This window comes from Macrobrachium rosenbergii, chromosome 26 (assembly GCF_040412425.1).
Source record: "Macrobrachium rosenbergii isolate ZJJX-2024 chromosome 26, ASM4041242v1, whole genome shotgun sequence".
NCBI lineage: Eukaryota > Metazoa > Arthropoda > Malacostraca > Decapoda > Palaemonidae > Macrobrachium > Macrobrachium rosenbergii.
The window spans coordinates 623,508-643,507 of NC_089766.1; the positions used below are offsets into that span (position 1 = coordinate 623,508).

A 20,000-nucleotide genomic window follows, 5' to 3' on the forward strand; every position below is an offset into this window, starting at 1 on the left:
CACCGTGGTCCATTCACGCTCCAAATTCAGTCGCAGATAAAATAGATAATGAATAAAAACGAAAAACAAATGCATAATTTTCGACCATAAATCACCACAAGCAACTAAGGTGAACGCATCCACAGGTAATTAATCAACCCACCGGATGTTGCTAAAGAATCATTTGTATCGGCCCAATCTCTCTCTCTCTCTCTCTCTCTCTCTCTCTCTCTCTCTCTCTCTCTCTCTCTCTCTCTCTCTCTCTTTACGTTCAATGAACCGCGGATCGTAAATTGAGGGAAATGGCGCGATTTGGCAACTTTCCTGGAGTTTTTGTGGGAGTGTATAATAAATGTGGTTCATTCACAGAGAGATGATTGATGTGTATGCATTTCTCTCTCTCTCTCTCTCTCTCTCTCTCTCTCTCTCTCTCTCTTATGGCAAGTATTCTGGGATAAGGTTCCTAATTCAAGCGCCTCTCTCTCTCTCTATTCTATTATTGCTCAACTCTCTCTCTCTCTCTCTCTCTCTCTCTCTCTCTCTCTTTTTTAGCAAATATTCTATTATTGCTAGTTCAACGCTCTCTCTCTCTCTCTGTCTCAGCAAATATTCTATTATTGCTAGTTCAACTCTCTCTCTCTCTCTCTCTCTCTCTCTCTCTCTCTCTCTCTCTCTCTCTCTCTCTCTCCTTATTTGTTTACCTATATCCTCGTAGTCTGTACGATAAGGTTTCTAGTCTCACAAAAACACGGGTTCGATCCCAAAGCGGGAGCGAGAGGTTTAGGAAGGTTCTATTAAAACCAATAGTCACCTCTGTCGGGCCCAAATACTGAATGATGTACCTGGTGATTAGTAGACTGTGGTGAGTTGCAACAAAGCTGGAGAATGGCTCGAAAATAGGAACTAATGAGAGAGAGAGAGAGAGAGAGAGAGAGAGAGAGAGAGAGAGAGAGAGAGAGAGGTCTTGGAACTTGGAACCTTATCCCAGAATTTTTGCCATTAGAGAGAGAGAGAGAGAGAGAGAGAGAGAGAGAGAGAGAGAGAGAGAGAGAGAGAGAGAGAGAGAGAGAGAGAGGTTGGGTGGCTTTGAACTAGGAGCATTATCCTATAATTCTTACCATATTAGAGAGAGAGAGGAGAGAGAGAGAGAGAGAGAGAGAGAGAGAGAGAGAGAGAGAGAGAGGGAGGGGTTGGGGCTTTGAACTAGGAGCATTATCCTATAATACTTACCATTATAAAGAGAGAGAGAGAGAGAGAGAGAGTGTTCTTGTAAACTTCTGCAATATCTTCCTTGCAATACCACGCCATATTTCGCAGAGATGTTCAACCGTATCAATTCGCATCAGATCAGTCTGCAACACTCGGGTCGAGTTTCATAACACTTCAGTTCGAAGGAGGACACAAAAGTTATGCAATCGTTCTTCCTTTGATTGTCAGATCGTCTTCTTCGAGTGGGAAGAGGATATTGGAAGGCTGGAGAGGCTAAGAGAAAAACAACCATTTTTTTGTTTAATTGAAGAAGAAGAAGAAGAAGAAGAAGAAGAAGAAGAAGAAGAAGAAGAAGAAGAAGAAGAAGAAGAAGAAGAATATATATATATAATAAGTGAGTCCTTTAGTATATATATAAAATATATATTGTGAGTCCTGATTAGTAATTATGTAGTTTGAAAATGCCTTACCATAATTTTAATTAGATAGCCACTCTATTTCTTTATTATTGAAATAGCATCACATACTTATTAAATTGGAATATTTTCAGGTGTAAAAAGCAAAATTATACTGTTCTCTAGTTCCAGAATATGTAATGTAAAGTAAACTTGATATAACTTTCCAGGAACAGAACTAATTAGCACGGTACTGCAATGTGATATTGAAGAATTATTTTTACATTTAAGACAACCAACCAAATTACAGATTACTACTAGAATTTGATATACAGGCGAGAGGAAATAAACAATTACTGTGCGTGTTTACTTAATATACTTTAAAATTAGGATATTAATGTCATATTTTTTTGTATGTTGACCATAAACTACAGTTATCACCTCTGTTCTATATTAGCACAGTACTGTATCTCAGTATCTCAACAGGTAATGTGCTTGGAAGAAAACTGCTCCAGGATTTATGTCGACGTTTCACTTCGCCTTGGAAGATTTCTGAAGCTAAACTTGGAATTTTAAAAATATAGAAATGGCCTAAGAATTTGGACAAGTCCATCAGCTACAACTGGAATCTATTGAGCAGGTGAGAATCATTTGAAAAATCTCGAAGATTTGGGTAGTTTTGTGCTCTATTCAGTTCCAGCTTTGTTTCGTGTCCTTTGTAGAGTTCAGTCAGTTCTTTGTAATGCTGTCAGATGTTTAATGTTGTCAGATTTTCAAGGGGACATCTGTGGTAGGCGTTGTAGGGAGTTTACTTTCACATTTTTGGAGCCAGGTGACAGGGAACAAGGTTTAGAGGTTGATAGAGAAAGCTCCTATTTACCTATCCTAATTTATTAACCTTGTTACTATAGTTTGTCCGAAGACCATCAAAAGAACTTTAACCTGATTTGTTAATCTTATAACTACAGTTCCTCAAATATTCTTAGCAATACTTAGCTTAATTTATTACAACCGACATACAATCTCAGACGTTAGTGGTTCAAAATTAACAGCAATGTCACACACTCCTGCTCCCCAATGTCTTTTACATAAGTTCTGAGAATCTCAAATCACGAGAGCAAATACTTTCGTGGGAAAGTACACAAACATCAGTTGAGCCAAGAGTTGAGCAGACTGTTTATGACCAAAGTCAACAGCAATGTATTAGGGACCAATTAACTTATATCTAACTTTCAATTGTTCAGAGAAGTTCTCCCACTAATGGGCTGCCAGAGTGCTACCAAGTAAAGAAAAATCTTAAATAAAATAATCCAGAGATTACTGTATTAGGCCATGTTAATTCTTTTCAGTGTTAATAATCAAACTGAATTACTTCTGGCAATAACTCTCTTCCTGATACTCAGTCGTTGGTCCTGTGTACTCTGCCAGTGGTTTTTCAGAATCCATAAATATTTGGTACAGGAATCCAGTTCTTCGCTAATTCAGGACAGTTTTCAAATTTAGCAGGCTACCATGATCTACATCTTACTGTCTTAATTCCTTTGTCTTGTACATACCTCAACCTTTCTTCACTGGGTTTGTTGCATTCTTTTAAGTTTTTCAGGTGTGTAGAGAGGGAATGGTATAACGTCTTAGGTAATTGGTTTAATCTTTTAAGCAGTTTTATTACTTCACTGGAGTTTTCAAGTTTGAGTTTTTCTGATCCAAGATTCTTTTTCTCTCTCTCTCTCTCTGGTGTAGACTTTCACATATTTCTGACTTCTCCATAACCACAGGATCAGTTTAATCCAAAATTGATGCAACTCACTCTTGGATACATCATTTTTTATCTCTCAAAAATCTACTACAAGTTTTCCACAGCTGTCTCAAATGGCTTTGGATAAATAGGGTTATTTATATCATTGGCAGAGGTATTAAGTTTGTCCATTTAAAACTTTGGCACCTTGAGAACCATGTTCTTGGACTGACTTAAGAACAGGTTGACTGTAAAGTCAACTGGTGTCTAGAATTACAGAGTCTGATAAATTTTGAAAGGTTTTCCATCAGAAGTGTTAGCTGCAAACTATATCTTGATCCTGTGTTATCTGTTATGCAAAGTCAATTGCAGTGCTGAATTGCTTATTAGTGCATTGTTGGTATATAGACGTATCCCTTTATCCTTTCCATTGTTTGTTATTGATAGCTGCCTCTAAATCTTGCAAGCCAAATTCATCACTCTCTCAAATACTGGAAAACTTTCAAGTGTGTTGCTGTTAATTGTCTCACTTGGTCTGTGACCCGAGAATAGTTTTACTGATTTTTCAGAGATTTGTCTCTTGTTTATGGAAAGACTTAAATATTTATATTGAGGCCATATATTCAGCTGGTCTTCATATTCTTCTTTGGAATGATCTGTATTTGTACTTTTATTCTTGGTGTTGGTTGTACAGTACATCTTTGTACAGTACATTTTTTGTGTTAACTGTAATCTTGTAATCATGGGGTATGCTGGAGTTTGAAGATTTGCTGAAGGAAATATTGATCAGTCACTTTGTTTCTGTAAAGAGATTACAGAACTTTCCGTAGAGAAATTACAGATATTTCATTGAGGTTACGGATATTTCTTTCTGTAGAGAGATTACAGATTTTTCTGTAGAGAAATTACAGATATTTCATTGAGGTTACGGATATTTCTGTAGAGAGATTACAGATATTTCAGTGCTGGATTTTATCGTTTATCACTTTTGTTCGTAATATGAACAACAATTTGTTGTATCCTTTTTGCTGTACACCTTTTGCTAGTTAGTTTTCAATGCTGTTTAAAACTTCTTTGAAGTTTTGTATCACAGATTTTTCCACTTGGCTAACAATGATGCTTTTGTTGTAGACAACATTCATTATTTTTCTGCTTTTGAAACTTTATAAAAGTTATTTTGTTTTGTTGGATATAAAAATTACTTATGAATTTCCTCAGAAATATTTTATGAAAAGCTTCCATTTTTATTTTTCAGTAACTTCTAAAGTTCTTTGCATAAACCAAACTGTTTTTCATATTGTGATGGTGGGTGTTTTTTTTTTCATTTCTTCAAGTAGGATGCAGTAATATTTCAACAGTTAAATGTTCCTTTTTTAGTTACATGCAGTAAGATTTCAATAGTTAAAGGAACAATTACAGTAAGATTTCAATAGTTAAATGTTCCTTTTTTAGTTACACGCAGTAAGATTTCAGTAGTTAAAGGAAAAATTACAGTAAGATTTCAATAGTTAAAGGAAAAATTACAGTAAGATTTCAATAGTTAAATGTTCCTTTTTTAGTTACATGCAGTAAGATTTTAATAGTTAAAGGAACAATCTTTTTTAGTTACATGCAGTAAGATTTCAATAGTTAAAGGAACAATTACAGTGAGATTTCAATAGTTAAATGTTCCTTTCTCAATTACGTACAGTGAGACACAGTAAGTTACTGAGTTCATTGGTTAAAAATGTTACTTTTCCTAGTTACTTTACTGTAAGATACTTTAAGATTAAATGTTTAATTCGTTTCTTTTGCACTGTCTAAGTTTCTGACTGGGTGAATTATAAAGGGGAGAGATTTGAATCACGAAAATGTGGAACGTGATACATATATAAATAAAGGCAATACCACGAATGAGAGTGAAATAGACCAGTGGTGCTAGGCCTTCTGACTTACTGTCCTTTACTTAGCAGTCTGCTAAGTAAAGGACAGCAAGTCGAAAAGCCTAGCACCACTCCGTCGTTTCAATTTCCCTCTTGGTATTGCCTTTATTTACAGCGTTTTCATGAAGTAAATGCATTTCAATCTTAAATTCAAGTGATAATTGTCTAAATACTCATTTTGCAGGTTGATCTTCCCCCAAGGAACATCAGGGAATTATGGCTGTCCCCCTCGAGCAAAACTGATGTCCTGCTTGAGTTACCAGTCAAGCGAAGCAGGTCCCGTTGTGTGAATGACAGCAGAAGGAAAGGAGTACTGATGTTGTTCGTGAAACTCCAGAAGAATATCTCTTTAGTAGCTGAAGTCTCGCTAGAGATTGTCGAGAGACACTTCTGTGTTGAAGACTACATGGAAGGTTCAAGATATTGGCATTTGAGAGAAGTGTATATACTAGATTTGGGGTGGTGATGTGGACGATTGAACCCCTTGAAATGAAGAACATATATACTGAATGTTTACTAGGTATATATAGACTTTAGGGGAGAATTTGTTGTATAGAGGGCAGCTGTGGAACTAGTGTGTCCTTTTGTTACTAAGAAACTCAGATGTAAAGTAAGATTTTTTTCTCGTCCTGTGAACTGGTATATATTTTTATATATTGTAACTGTTCTACAGTACTAAATGTAAGGTCAGGATATTTTTCTCATCCAGTGAATTGGTATATATTCTACAGTACTAAATGTATAGAGGTCAGGCTATTAAAATATAAAAATTTAATACTGAAATATATTTTTATTCTGAATCCTTTATAGTATAAACATCACAAAAGCACCACTATAACATCACAAAGGCACCAACATCTTGACAACCACAATTTCTAAAAAAAAAAAAAAAAAAAAAAAATTAAAAACTTGAATAATTTTTGTATACATTTGACTGGTCCAGAAATTTCAAACGAAATATTTTTGCCCTGGATTACCGGCTAGTATGTGTTTTGTTTCTTGCAGTGTCGTCGAAGTCCTCCAGCTGTTGACTCTGTTCAGTAAGTTTTTCTCTTGTATTTCTGAAGGCCCCTGGGATGTTCTTGTACTTGTGAAGGTCCCTGGTATGTTCTTGTACTTGTGAAGGTCCCTGGGATGTTCTTGTACTTGGAAAGGTCCTGGCATGCTCTTGTACTTGGAAGGTCCCTGGGATGTTCTTGAACTTCCCTGGGATGTTCTTGAACTTCAGAAGGTCCCTGGGATGTTCTTGAACTTCAGAAGGTCCCTGGGATGTTCTTGTATGTGAAGGTCCCTGGGATGTTCTTGAACTTCAGAAGGTCCCTGGGATGTTCTTGTACTTGTGAAGGTCCCTGGGATGTTCTTGTACTTGTGAAGGTCCCTGGGATGTTCTTGTGCTTCCGAAGGTCCCTGGGATGTTCTTGTACTTGTGAAGGTCCCTGGGATGTTCTTGTACTTGGAAAGGTGCCTGGGATGTTCTTGTACTTGGAAAGGTGCCTGGGATGTTCTTGTGCTTGGAAAGGTGCCTGGGATGTTCTTGTGCTTGGAAAGGTGCCTGGGATGTTCTTGAACTTCAGAAGGTCCCTGGGATGTTCTTGAACTTCAGAAGGTCCCTGGGATGTTGAACTTGGGATGTTCTTGAACTTCAGAAGGTCCCTGGGATGTTCTTGAACTGAAGGTCCCTGGGATGTTCTTGAAGAAGGTCCCTGGGATGTTCTTGAACTTCAGAAGGTCCCTGGGATGTTCTTGAACTTCAGAAGGTCCCTGGGATGTTCTTGAACTTCAGAAGGTCCCTGGGATGTTCTTGAACTTCAGAAGGTCCCTGGGATGTTCTTGAACTTCAGAAGGTCCCTGGGATGTTCTTGTACTTGTGAAGGTCCCTGGATGTTCTTGTACTTGTGAAGGTCCCTGGGATGTTCTTGTGCTTCCGAAGGTCCCTGGGATGTTCTTGTACTTGCAAAGGTCCCTGGGATGTTCTTGTACTTGCAAAGGTCCCTGGGATGTTCTTGTACTTGCAAAGGTGCCTGGGATGTTCTTGTAATTGCAAAGGTGCCTGGGATGTTCTTGTACTTGCAAAGGTGCCTGGGATGTTCTTGTACTTGCAAAGGTGCCTGGGATGTTCTTGTACTTGCAAAGGTGCCTGGGATGTTCTTGTACTTGCAAAGGTACCTGGGATGTTCTTGTACTTGTGAAGGTGCCTGGGATGTTCTTGTACTTGTGAAGGTGCCTGGGATGTTCTTGTACTTGTGAAGGTGCCTGGGATGTTCCTGTACTTATGAAGGTGCCTGGGATGTTCCTGTACTTGTGAAGGTGCCTGGGATGTTCCTGTACTTGTGAAGGTGCCTGGGATGTTCTTGTACTTGTGAAGGTGCCTGGTATGTTCTTGTACTTGTGAAGGCGCCTGGGATCTTGTACTTCTGGTCTTGTACTTCTGAAGGTGCCTTCCACTTAGGACCCTTGACATAGATCTGAAATGGGTAGAAAAATAATTGTTAGTATAAGAGTCAATAGGCCTACTTCTTATGAATATGAACACCAATAAAAATGGTCCAATAGACCTACTGCAATGTAAATATAGAGTGTGTAATGAAGCGTAAGACATCAGTGACAATTCCAGAATTCCTATTTGTGACTGTAGTCTCAAATTTCAAGTTTTGTCTCAAAATTCCTTCAAGAGTTTTGTCTCGGGGAAAATCCCTAAGTTTTGTCTTTTAGACAAAACTTATGGGAATTTTGAGGCAAAAGTCTTTGAAGGAATTTGAGACAAAGCTTTATAATATGAGACTTCAATCACAAATGAGGATTTCCAATGAATTTTAAAATGGGAATTTTGAGGTATAACTCAAGGAATTTGAGACAAAGCTTTATAATATGATACTTCAATCACAAATGGGAATTTCAATGAGTTTTAAAATTGGAATTTTGAGGTAAAACTCAAGGAATTTGAAACAGGGCTTTATAATATGAGACTTCAATCACAAATGAAAATTCCAGCGAGTTTTAAAATGGGAATATTGAGGCACAACAAGGAATTTGAGACAAAGCTTTATAATATGACACTTCAATCACAAATGGGAATTCAGGCACAACAAGGAATTTGAGACAAAGCTTTATAATATGACACTTCAATCACAAATGGGAATTCCAGTGAGTTTTAAAATGGGAATATTGAGGCACAACTCAAGGAATTTGAGACAAAGCTTTATAATATGACACAAATGAGATTTCCAGCGAGTTTTAAAATGGGAATTTTGAGGTAAAAGTCAAGGAATTTGAGACAAAGCTTTATAATATGGGATTTCAATCACAAATTGGATTTCCAATGAGTTTTAAAATGGGAAATTTGAGGCAAAACTCAAGGAACTGGAGGCAAAGCCTATGAGGCTTCAATTACAAATGGGAATTCCAATGAGATTTTTTTTTAAATTTGAAACAGGTAAAACTCAAGGAATTTGAGACAGAGACTTCAGTCACAACTGGGGAATTCCAGTGAGTTTCAAAACTGAAGACCAATCACAAATGATTGGAGATTGTAAAAATTAATAATGATTAGCATAATGTAATATCTATACCTTTAAAACTACATCAGTTTCACGAAGTGTTAAGGCAGAGTCAAAGAAACTTTAATGGAAAAACAACTTTAAAATTGAAAAAGAATTGTCAAGCCTAACAGAACACTACCAAGAAGCTAAGATAATGTAATACCAGTGGCGTCGCTTTTGGAGAGGGGGGGGGGCAGGGGGAGCCTGGACCCCCCAAGTTGAAATTCACTTTATAGCTAAGCTTTAGTCCAAACAGTATTTGACGCCTATAATTTCAAATACAGGTTTACTAATCACTAACATACTATTTTCCTTCATTCACATGGAGCCTGTGCAAGAAACACCAGCTAGCTTGCAGTAATAAGTGGTACGAACACCAACTTGAGGGACTGATAGAAAACGATCAGGCAAAGATCCTCTGGGACTGTGGTATCAGAACAGTTAGGGTGACACGTGCCAATAGACCAGACGTGACGCTGATTGACAAAATCAAGAAGAAAGTGTCACTCATTGATGTCGCAATACCTTGGGACACCAGAATAGATGAGAAAGAAAGAAAAAAATTGATGAAGTATCAAGACCTGAAAACATTTCTAATATTTATACATTTTACGACGTGGCAGAGAATAAAGAGTTTAAGTGGTTTTGTTATAAAGCTTCCTAATTTATTGGGTGATTATGATGAATTTTTTGGTTGGGTGTGGAGGAAGGGGGCTGTTCATTAGAAAAAAAAAAAAAAACATTGGTAATCAGGAAGAGAGCTTATTCCACATAGCAATCCTTTGGGGAATGAGGTTTTTCTTAAATATAAGAAAATTCTCTCTCTCTCTCTCTCTCTCTGGGGTCCCATAACGGAAGGGCCATCAAGATAATGTCAAAAAAGCTTGGTTTTAATTCGTCAATAAAATGTTAGCCCTAATCACCATTAATGTAAACGTACCATTATTAATTTTATGCTCTATAACGCCTCAAAAGAATGATCAATATTGAAAAGGAGTTTTAGAATCCAGAGGATGTTTAAATAATGTTAAAATATTCAAACTGAATATTTTTCAAAGTGAAAAGTGTTAATTGAGGCATTTCCAAATCTATTGTGGTAAAAAGTTGAGAGTTTCAAATTCATATTATCAGAACTTGAAGGGAATCTTGCAAAGTCTGACATTTGAAATGAAATGTCTGGAATAAAAACCAATTTTTAAAATGGACATTTGGTTGAAGGTTGTGTGTTACTACGAACCTTTCATATCACCATTATTAAACCAAACGTTTTAGAAAGCCTAGACTTATCTGCTTCCATTCAAACGTTCAAACCACAAGTTTTGAAAACCCTAGACTCATCTGCTTCCATTCAAACATTTAAACCACAAGTTTTCAAAACCCTAGACCCTTCTGGTTCCATTTAAACCTTCAAACCACAAGTTTTCAAAACCCTACACTCATCTGCTTCCATTGAAATGTTGAAACCACAAGTTTTCAAAACCTTAGACTCATCTGCTATTTAAATGTTCAAACCACAAGTTTTCAAAACCTGAGAATCATCTGCTATTTAAATGTTCAAACCAAACGTTTTCAAAACCCTAGGCTCATCTGCTATTTAAATGTTCAAACCACAAGTTTTCAAAACTCTAGACTCATCTGCTATTTAAATGTTCAAACCAAACGTTTTCAAAACCCTAGACTCATCTGCTTCCATTCAAACGTTCAAGCCACAAGTTTTCAAAACCCTTGGCGTCTTGGGAGGACCGGTATATACAGGGTGATGCATTAAAAGTTTATCGCGGTATCTTAAGGTTATGAATACTTGAAAAATATTCGTTTTACGTCATCAGAACATTTAAAATACTATAATTTTTGTAACTCTACAACGAAACCAAACTACGAGATGTACATTCAATGTCCCGAAGCCATTTTTACAGCGTATTGCAAAAAGAAACAGCGATAGGAACTGCAACATGTATCCTAAAACTATTAATTAAAATGTAGGATTCTTTCTTATTAGTCTCTTATTATTCGACCAATATCTTTAAGTTAGGAGCTTTGTTAGCTATTAAACAAAGCTTATGGTACTTGAGGTTTATTACTGGCTATTGAAATAAAGATCACGCCAAAGCAATGAATACAGGGTGACTCAAAATCCATTTGCGTAAACATAGGCCTAAAGCACTGTGTTAGCATATTGATGTTACGTCAAAGATGCAATGATGTTGACTTGAGTATTTGAAACTAAACATCCTTTATAACCTATATTTGACATTAAACTTTATATATTTATAATAATACTAAAGCCTACACATATATTTTTAATATACTAAAGCCTACACATAAATTGTAATCATACAGAAATGCTTAGCTGGGAGCCATGTCTAGTACCAGCCCCTCGGGGATGAACGTGGAAACATGAAACAAAAGATGGCGAATTTTCCAAATTATCTCGTTAATTTCACAAATTATCTCCCATGTGCAGCGTTATATACACCATTTTCTATATATTTTAGCCAAAATATCATATTAATAAACAATATCTACGATTTATATAAAATTAAAGTCTCACTGGCCACCTATTCACTCGCGCACTTTCTGAACGGCACAAAAACCTTTATAGGTCTAAAAACTTTGTTTATATTAAAAAAACTATCACCTAAGTCATTAACCCATCACCTACGTTAAACTAAGAAAAAAACAAGCACAAAACTGTCATGAAACAACTTGAGAACTTTTATAAACAGTTTTTTTTAATTTTTTTTTCGAAATCAAGTCGACCGCGGGCAGGTCTCAAGTTCCATTGGATAATGATTACTGGGAGACCAAAAATCAACTGCTTTTAATTAAATGCCTGTTTTTTAGGAGGTGGGGAAGCTTCCTGGAAGAGAAAAAGTTTGTGAGAGAGAGAGAGAGAGAGAGAGAGAGAGAGAGAGAGAGAGAGAGAGATCCGTTTCTATACTACTGGAAGCGTCTTTTCCCACCTAAGAGCTTAGAGAGAGAGAGAGAGAGAGAGAGAGAGAGAGAGAGAGAGAGAGAGAGGCGTATGGCAATCTGTTTGACCATTTTGTAAGCTCAACCGATATACAACTGGAGTTTATGACCTTTCATTTGTCAAGTTTGTCAAAACAAGTTTAACATTATCATGCATATTTTATGCAGTTCCTATAATAAAATACATTAATCTATAACGTAATACATTAATCTATAACATAATACAGTATCCTGAATCTGGAAAACTGCAACAGACAAGATTGCTCTATAAGCCTAGCACCCAAACCGCTCTGTTGGTCTAAAACCTTAAGAAACTCAGTAAAAATATAACTTATCATATAAACAAGACAATGCTACAATTACTTGTACGCGTATTAAAGTCCATTTGGTCGAAAATCCTATGAGAAATAATACATAAATCGCCCTTATTTATTAATATGAAAGCATCGCGTGTAGTGTACACAAGTTGGGGTCACTGGCATTGTTGGGTCTAGGAGGTTCAGTTACCCCGAGTCTTGTCGGGTTAAAATTGGACGAAATTTGTTAAATTACTTAACAACGGGTGTGATAAATCCGATGAAATCTTTAACAAGTTTATTAAGGTTTAGGTGTCATTTTTGATATACAAATTAGCAAGGAAATCGCCTTTAAATCCTTAAATATTGGAGGATTTGCTAAAACTGGTACTAGGATTATTTTGGCTTTCTGCTAGCGTTGGTGCGAGTACTAGAACAGCGCATGCGCGACAACTCGTACGCTATTCTTGCACTTACTCATATTTGCCTCTCTCTCTCTCTCTCTCTCTCTCTCTCTCTCTCTCTCTCTCTCTGTCTCAGTAGACTGGCTGGGTTGCTTCTCTCTCTCTTAGGAAACGGGCCTAGTCTAAGTCGCTCGCTCTCTTTCTCTCTCTCTCTCAACGGGTCTAGTCTAGGTCGCTTGCGCTCTCTCTCTCGCTCTCTCTCTCTCAGGAAACTGTCTTAGACGTCTCGTCTCCTTTCGTCTCGTCTCTCTCTCTCTCCCTCTCTCAAGAAACTATCCTAGACGTCTCGACGTCTCTCTCTCTCTCTCTCTCACGGAATTACCAAACTGTCTCTCTCTCTCTCTCTCTCTCTCTCACGGAATTACCAAACTGTGGTTAGGCTTAGTGACTGTCGCAATTATCCACATACCCATACTTGAATGAAATTAAATAGTTTATACCAATATGCAGGCCTATGCTCGTCATGCCCAGTACAGGGCATTGGGTCTATGAAGCACCCGAAACATGGGTTACCTAGACAAATACCCACCAAGGCTTTTAAAAGCGTCTTCCAACCCGGGGAAAAACTTCCCACTGCACACAAGTGCTTATATAAGTTTGCTGAATTTAAGGTATACCCCTAACCAAGCCTTGTGACACCAATTACCGACCTTAAAAAGCCGAATTGTAAAATATATTAAACAATGAAATTAGTTTAAAATTGGTTAAAAGTGTCCAATATTCCACGATTTCCTAAGGAATTTTTGATAAAATTTACCAATCTGAGGTGCACTGAGTCTTGTGGGTCTGATTTTAAAGATGGCGGGTCAGGTATACACACACACCAACCTTACCTGACCAAAATATATAAAAATGGCTACCTCAAAATGCTAAACTACCTAATATTATTGAAACATGACCTTTTAATGACTTACCAAAGGTTAAAAAATCAAAATATCCCAATAAAAATAAAATTTAATTGAACTAGCACCATCTAACACCTGTATGTGAACATATTTCTGCTACAGGTGCGTGTTGTGCCTGAACAGGCGACCAGTTTAAAAACCCACCAAAAAAACTGAAATTCTATAAACTTATCTTTGATATATCAGTTCCTTCAAAGTTATATTAAGCTAAAGTCTCATTTTAGTAAGCTAAAAGGCCCCATTGCAGAGATAAATTAGCATTTTATCCTTCAACCATCAGCCGGCCGGCTGTGGGCTTCCATGTTAAAAATTTTCTAAGACCAAAATCACCAATTTTTATATAAAAAAAACACCTTTACAGCCAATACAGCATTTCGAAATGTTGGACCATAACATTACCTTGTAATTAAATGCTAATTGTACTTACTATAATAAAATGTAATAATCTTTGGAATAATCACATCAGCCAGCTTTGGGCTCCCATGTCAAAAATTTTCAAAGACCAAAATCACCAAATTTTATATATAAAAAACACCTTTACAGCCAATACAGCATTTCGTAATGCTGGTCCATAACATTACCTCGTAATTAAGCGTTAAATGTACTTACTTTCTATAATAAAAATTGGCAAATCTTTGGAATAATCACACACACAGGTTAGCCAACGTTCGTCCGCGAGAGAGAGGTTGGGACTACTGAAAAATAAATTGACCAAGGGTCCCCACCCGGTGACCCAATAATGTAAAACATTTTCCAAGTCATTTTGACTCATTTTAACTAATGTTTTAACTTCCTACATTTTTATTCTATAATAGATCTCTCCCTTTAAAATTAAGTTACTGTTTTTTTTTACATCAGATGAAATGGCAGAATTATATTAGATGATTAGTGTACAGTTTTCCTTAGTTTTAGAAAAATGTCTATGTACCTTGGGAAACTTGAGTATTGTGGGGGGTGTGTGGAAGGGAGTGGTTGGTATTCCGTTCCTGTGGGGTGTGTAAGTGTGGGGGTGTGGCGGGGGGACCAATGGAATTGTGGGTAATGCCTAAACGACAGCTTTGTCAAGTAGAGGTCTTAAGAAGGCTATATGGTAATCAAGACAGGTATAAAGAATATAATAATAATAATAATAATAATAATAATAATAATAATAATAATAATAATAATAATAATAATAATAATAATAATAATAATAATAATAATAATAATAATAATAATAATAATAATAATAATAATAATAATAATAATGAGGTTTCTGATAATGGTAAGGAAGTGGTATAATGATGATAATAATAAATCCTCCTATTTTTATGAAGGCATGATTTTATTAATTTATTTTTGTTATCTGTGAATGAGGAAAGTCAGGTGGCTTATCTCTCTCTCTCTCTCTCTCTCTCTCTCTCTCTCTCTCTCTCTCTCTCTCTCTCTCTCTCTCTCTCTCTCTCTCTCTCAGGGAACACGTCTAGGTCACTGTTCTCTCTCTCTCTCTCTCTCTCGTAAAAGCCTTGCATAATTTTCTCAGTACGTTACACGTCCTAAATTAAGCTTTAAAAAAAAAAAACTTTCCCTCATTAACCTGGCCTCATTGCACAGGTTTAAACTTATGTGGCCTCTTCTCATTATCGAATATGAGAAGTTTGGTGGGATGGAAGCGCGCAAGCACGCACACACACACATATATATATATATTTATAAGGATTATAATACAAAAACATATAATTTTCTTCGCATTTTTATTCATTTTCAAGATTACACAAACATCACACTTCTTGTATAATAACTACAATAAATTTAACTGCCTTAAGTATCCTCAAATACTCTTAGATTTATATAGTAAACTTTAAATATACTTAGATTTATGTAACGTATAATAGTCATTCAATATAATGTGCATTAGTGATAGATATTAATAATTCACTATTTTCAATATGTGAGTTATCAAACGTTTTACTACTTCCACGTGCAGTAGTGGCGAACATATGTTTCTCTCATTCATAAATTAACACAATAAGAAAAAGATTCATTGATCCATTTTCACCGAATGAATATCCAGATTGACAAAAAACAATCAATATCCCACCTTCGAATCATGTTCCCAAGAAGGTAAGACATTCCAGTTTCCAGATTCCAGTTCCTGGAACTTAACTGCACTTCCATGTAAAAAAAAATCTATCTTCATTAATTAAATTTCTAGACTGACAAAAAACAATCAATGTCCCACCTTCGAATCAAGTCCCCAAGAAGGTAAGACATTCCAGTTTCCAGTTTCTTCCTGGAACTTAACTACACTTCCATGTAACAGAAAAATCTATCTTCATTAATTAAATTTCCAGACTGACAAAAAACAATCAATGTCCCACCTTCGAATCAAGTTCCCAGGAACGCATGACGTTCCAGTCTCCAGTTTCTAGTTCCTGGAATTTAATTATCCTTTCAGGTGACAGAAAAATCTATCTGCATTAATTGAATTTCCAGACTGACAAAAAAAAAAAAAAAATCAATGTCCCACCTTCAAATCAAGTTCCCAAGAAGGTATGACATTCCAGTTTCCAGTTCCTGGAATTTAATTACCCTTCCAAGTGACAGAAAAATACTTAACAATTCCAGATTCCAGTTCCAGCAACTTGATGTACTTCCAGGTGACACAAAAGAACCCGTAGAATAATTACAGTTTTCAGTTCCAGCACATTAATGCACTCCCAGATTCAAGTTCTAGCAGCTTAATACACTTTCAGATGTCACAATTCCGTAAAATAATTCCAGTTTCCAGATCCAACAACTTAATACCCTTCCAGATACCGTAAAATAATTCCAGTTTCCAGTTCCAGTAACTTAGTGCACTTCCAGGTGACACAGAAACATCCGGCAGACGTGTTGTCTAGAACTCCCGTCGGAGTTGCAAAGTCCAGGATCACTCCATCTCTTGACCACAACGTAACGAGCTTGCAACGGAGGGTCTACGTCGAAGACGACCTCCTCTTCTCTAGTTCCAGGCCCCTGGAAGTACCCGACGAAGTCGTAACTGGGAAAGTCGGCCTCCTCTAGAAGGTCTTCCTTTCCAGCGCGGCATTCCAGGTCGGCCACCTTATTGGCGTTGTGGTTATGATGAAGGACGAGCTTGACTTGCCTGAGGGGCACCGCCCTGCCGAGGTCCACCTTGATCCAGGGGTTATAGCCGTCTTTCCCGTAGTAGCACTGGCTCCTGATTTTGCTGTCATAGACCCCATCGAGTAAGTGCTCCGCTGTTCTCTCTCCTCTGATGAAGGTGGGCATCGATTCCTCTACAGAAGCCCCAACGGCATAGTCTATGGGCGTTCGAGTGAAGCATTCCAGGGTGTCGGAGCCACTAGTCTCTTGGTAGCCTGGAACCACGTACATCCCCGACAGGAGGCAGGAGGAACTCGTATGAGAACTCTCCTGAGAACTCAAGGGACACCAGAGATCACACCAATCCCGTACCTGACACAGGTGGGCGCAGATGATGCCTTTGAACTTTTCGGAGTGTCTCTGGGGCGTCGGAAGCTCTTGCTGGTTTCTGGAACCGCTCAGGAGTCGAGATCTTTGCACCGTCAGCGGTCGCCAAAGGGAGCCGTCCTTTGTGAGAACTTCGCTTCCTAGCGACACGAGAAGAAGAGGAAGGAGTAGGAGATAAGCTTCCGCGTTCATCTTACCAAAAGGGGAGCTTCCAGCTTTCCAAGGTATCAAAAAGGGAGCTTCCAGCTTTCCAGGGTATCAAAACGGGAAGTTCCAGCTTTCCAGGGCATCAAAACGGGAAGTTCCAGCTTTCCAGGGTATCAAAAGGGTTGAGGTTCCAGCTTTCCAGAGTATCAAACGGGGTGAGGTTCCAGACAGCTTTCCAGAATATCGAGAGGGAAGGTTCCAGACAGCTTTCCAGGGTATCAAAAGGGTTGAGGTTCCAGCTTTCCAGGGTATCAAAAGGGGAGGTTCCAGCTTTCCAGGGTATCAAAACGGGAAGTTCTAGAAGTTCCAGCCAGCTTTCCAGGGGAATCAAAAGGGTTGAGGTTCCAGCTTTCCAGGGTATCAAAAATGGAGGCTCCAGCTTTCCAGGGTATAAAAAATGGAGGTTCCAGCTTTCCAGGGTATCAAAAAGCGTAAAGGTTCCAGCTTTCCAGGGTATCAAAAATGGAGGTTCCAGCTTTCCAGGGTATCAAAAAGGGTTAAGGTTCCAGCTTTCCAGGGTACCCGAAACCTCGCCACTGGTTCTTCTTCACAGGGTACAACTAAATCCCCCGGAGGTTTTAGGCAAAATGGCCAGGGCCTTTAAACGCTTGATATAACATACGGATGAACAAGGGGGGTGGGGTTAATGTGCGTGACACCCTAAAACGTCTATGTTTGTCCGATAAGTGACGAATGACCTCGCATGACCTACTCGTCCCCCCATACGTGAATTTCTGTCCCGTCTCCATACCATCAAATCAATACCTTTATTGTTGACAGACACTCAACATACGAGCAATAAAAATATAGAAAATATATGAAAAATATCAAAAGACCCATTTGGGGACTTTTCCACCACTCAAGCTTTTAAGAGAGCTTCAATTAACTGCACAAAAGGATATTTGCCGGTAAGAGAGAGAGAGAGAGAGAGAGAGAGAGAGAGAGAGAGAGAGAGAGAGAGAGAGAGAGAGAGAGAGAGAGAGAGAGTGCTGGACTTTTGGGCTCAATTTTCTCTACAGCAAATATTGAAGAAGGAATAGTAATTTCTTTACTCAAACAAAAGAATAAGACTTTTTGGAAGTAACTGAGGGTTTTGTGTGTACATAGTTTTGGGCTGAGTGCTCATTTACATACGCACACACAGACACAAAAATAATACATAAAACATATATATATATATATTCACATAATTGTATATATATATATATATATATATATATATATATATATATATATATATATATATATATATATATATATATATATATATATATATATATATAGAGAGAGAGAGAGAGAGAGAGAGAGAGAGAGAGAGAGAGAGAGCAGGCCAAGTTTTCATTGGAACAAACCTTGAAAAAACTTTAACCTTAACCTTCACCTTAACCTTTTTTTTTCTTACTCCCAATATAAATATATATATATATATATATATATATATATATATATATATATATATATATATATATATATATATATGAATATGTAAAGAATCGATTTATAAATAAAATAAAATAAGAATAAAATAAATAAAAATAAACATTGAAAAACTCTTACCCACACACATAGAACTATCACATAACATTAATTACATGTAATTTCGTAATGTCATGAATAACAGTCATCATACAATCGAGCAATAATATCCACCAGTATGAGAAATTCGCGGAAATATTCTCAGCGAAAAATATTCACTGAATATTCGCAATTACAGCTTTATTCATTAAATATTCATTAAGAGTCAATGACCAGTTCATATTGCCTGCTGTAATCAATCATTTGGCTTTTGTGCCAGAAATATGAGAGGGGGAAATTAAGTAGGAGAGAGAGAGAGAGAGAGAGAGAGAGAGAGAGAGAGAGAGAGAGAGAGAGAGAGAGAGAGAAGAGAGAGAGAGAGAGAAGAGAGAAGATTACCAAGAGAGATACAGAAATGAAAATTAATCATATGAAGAGAGAGAGAGAGAGAGAGAGAGAGAGAGAGAGAGAGAGAGCAAATTGAAATGAAAATTAATCATATGAAGCTGAGAGAGAGAGAGAGAGAGAGAGAGAGAGAGAGAGAGAGAGAGAAGATTGAAATGAAAATTAATCATATGAGAGATACAGAGATTACAAGAGAGAGAGAGAGAGAGAGAGAGAGAGAGAGAGAGAGAGAGAGAGAGAGAAATTGAGAAGAAAATTAATGATTAAGCTGAAGAGAGATTACAGAGAGAGAGAGAGAGAGAGAGAGAGAGAGAGAAATTGAAATGAAAATTAATCAAAGAGAGAGAGAGAGAGAGAGAGAGAGAGAGAGAGAGAGAGAGAGAGAGAGAGCAAATTGAAATAAAAATTAATCATATGAAACTGAGAGAGAGAGCAAATTGAAATGAAAATTAATCGTATGAAGCTGAGAGAGAGAGAGAGAGAGAGAGAGAGAGAGAGAGAGAGAGAGAGAGAGAGAGAGAGATTCCCAACAGATTTAGAGAGAGATCAAAAGTCAAAACATTATAAAACCATTTTCTATGAACCTTAAATTTATGTTAAACCCGGCCTGCAATTCCGTAGACTTTGTATAGACTTTACAATAAGCTATCGTAAGGTTTATAAAGCTTATAAATGCCTTTTAGATATATTAAAAAAAATAAAGCTTTATGATGTGGATGGCTATTGCTAAATTTAATTAGGAAATAATGTGCATATTATATAACTTTGTATACACACACACACACACACAAACACACACACATAAATATATATATATATATATATATATATATATATATATATATATATATATATATATATATATAAATGACTGTACTCTAATAATGCTAATTACTATGACATAATGATGACAACGACATTTCTCAAAGCGTTGAACTGTAAGAGCACTGTACCTCATTAAGCTATGATGATTCGATAATGA

The 20,000-nt window shown here is 37.0% G+C and overlaps 1 long non-coding RNA gene across 1 annotated transcript in view; it reads right to left on the reverse strand.

Moving 5' to 3' along the window:
- Positions 1 to 7,082: 7,082 nt before the first annotated feature.
- LOC136852885 (uncharacterized) overlaps positions 7,083 to 20,000 on the reverse strand; it is a 422,752-nt gene continuing 409,834 nt past the window's right edge. Inside the window, exon 5 of the long non-coding RNA XR_010857256.1 lies at positions 7,083 to 7,705. This is a non-coding gene — a long non-coding RNA (uncharacterized lncRNA). The remainder of the gene's footprint in view (positions 7,706 to 20,000) is intronic.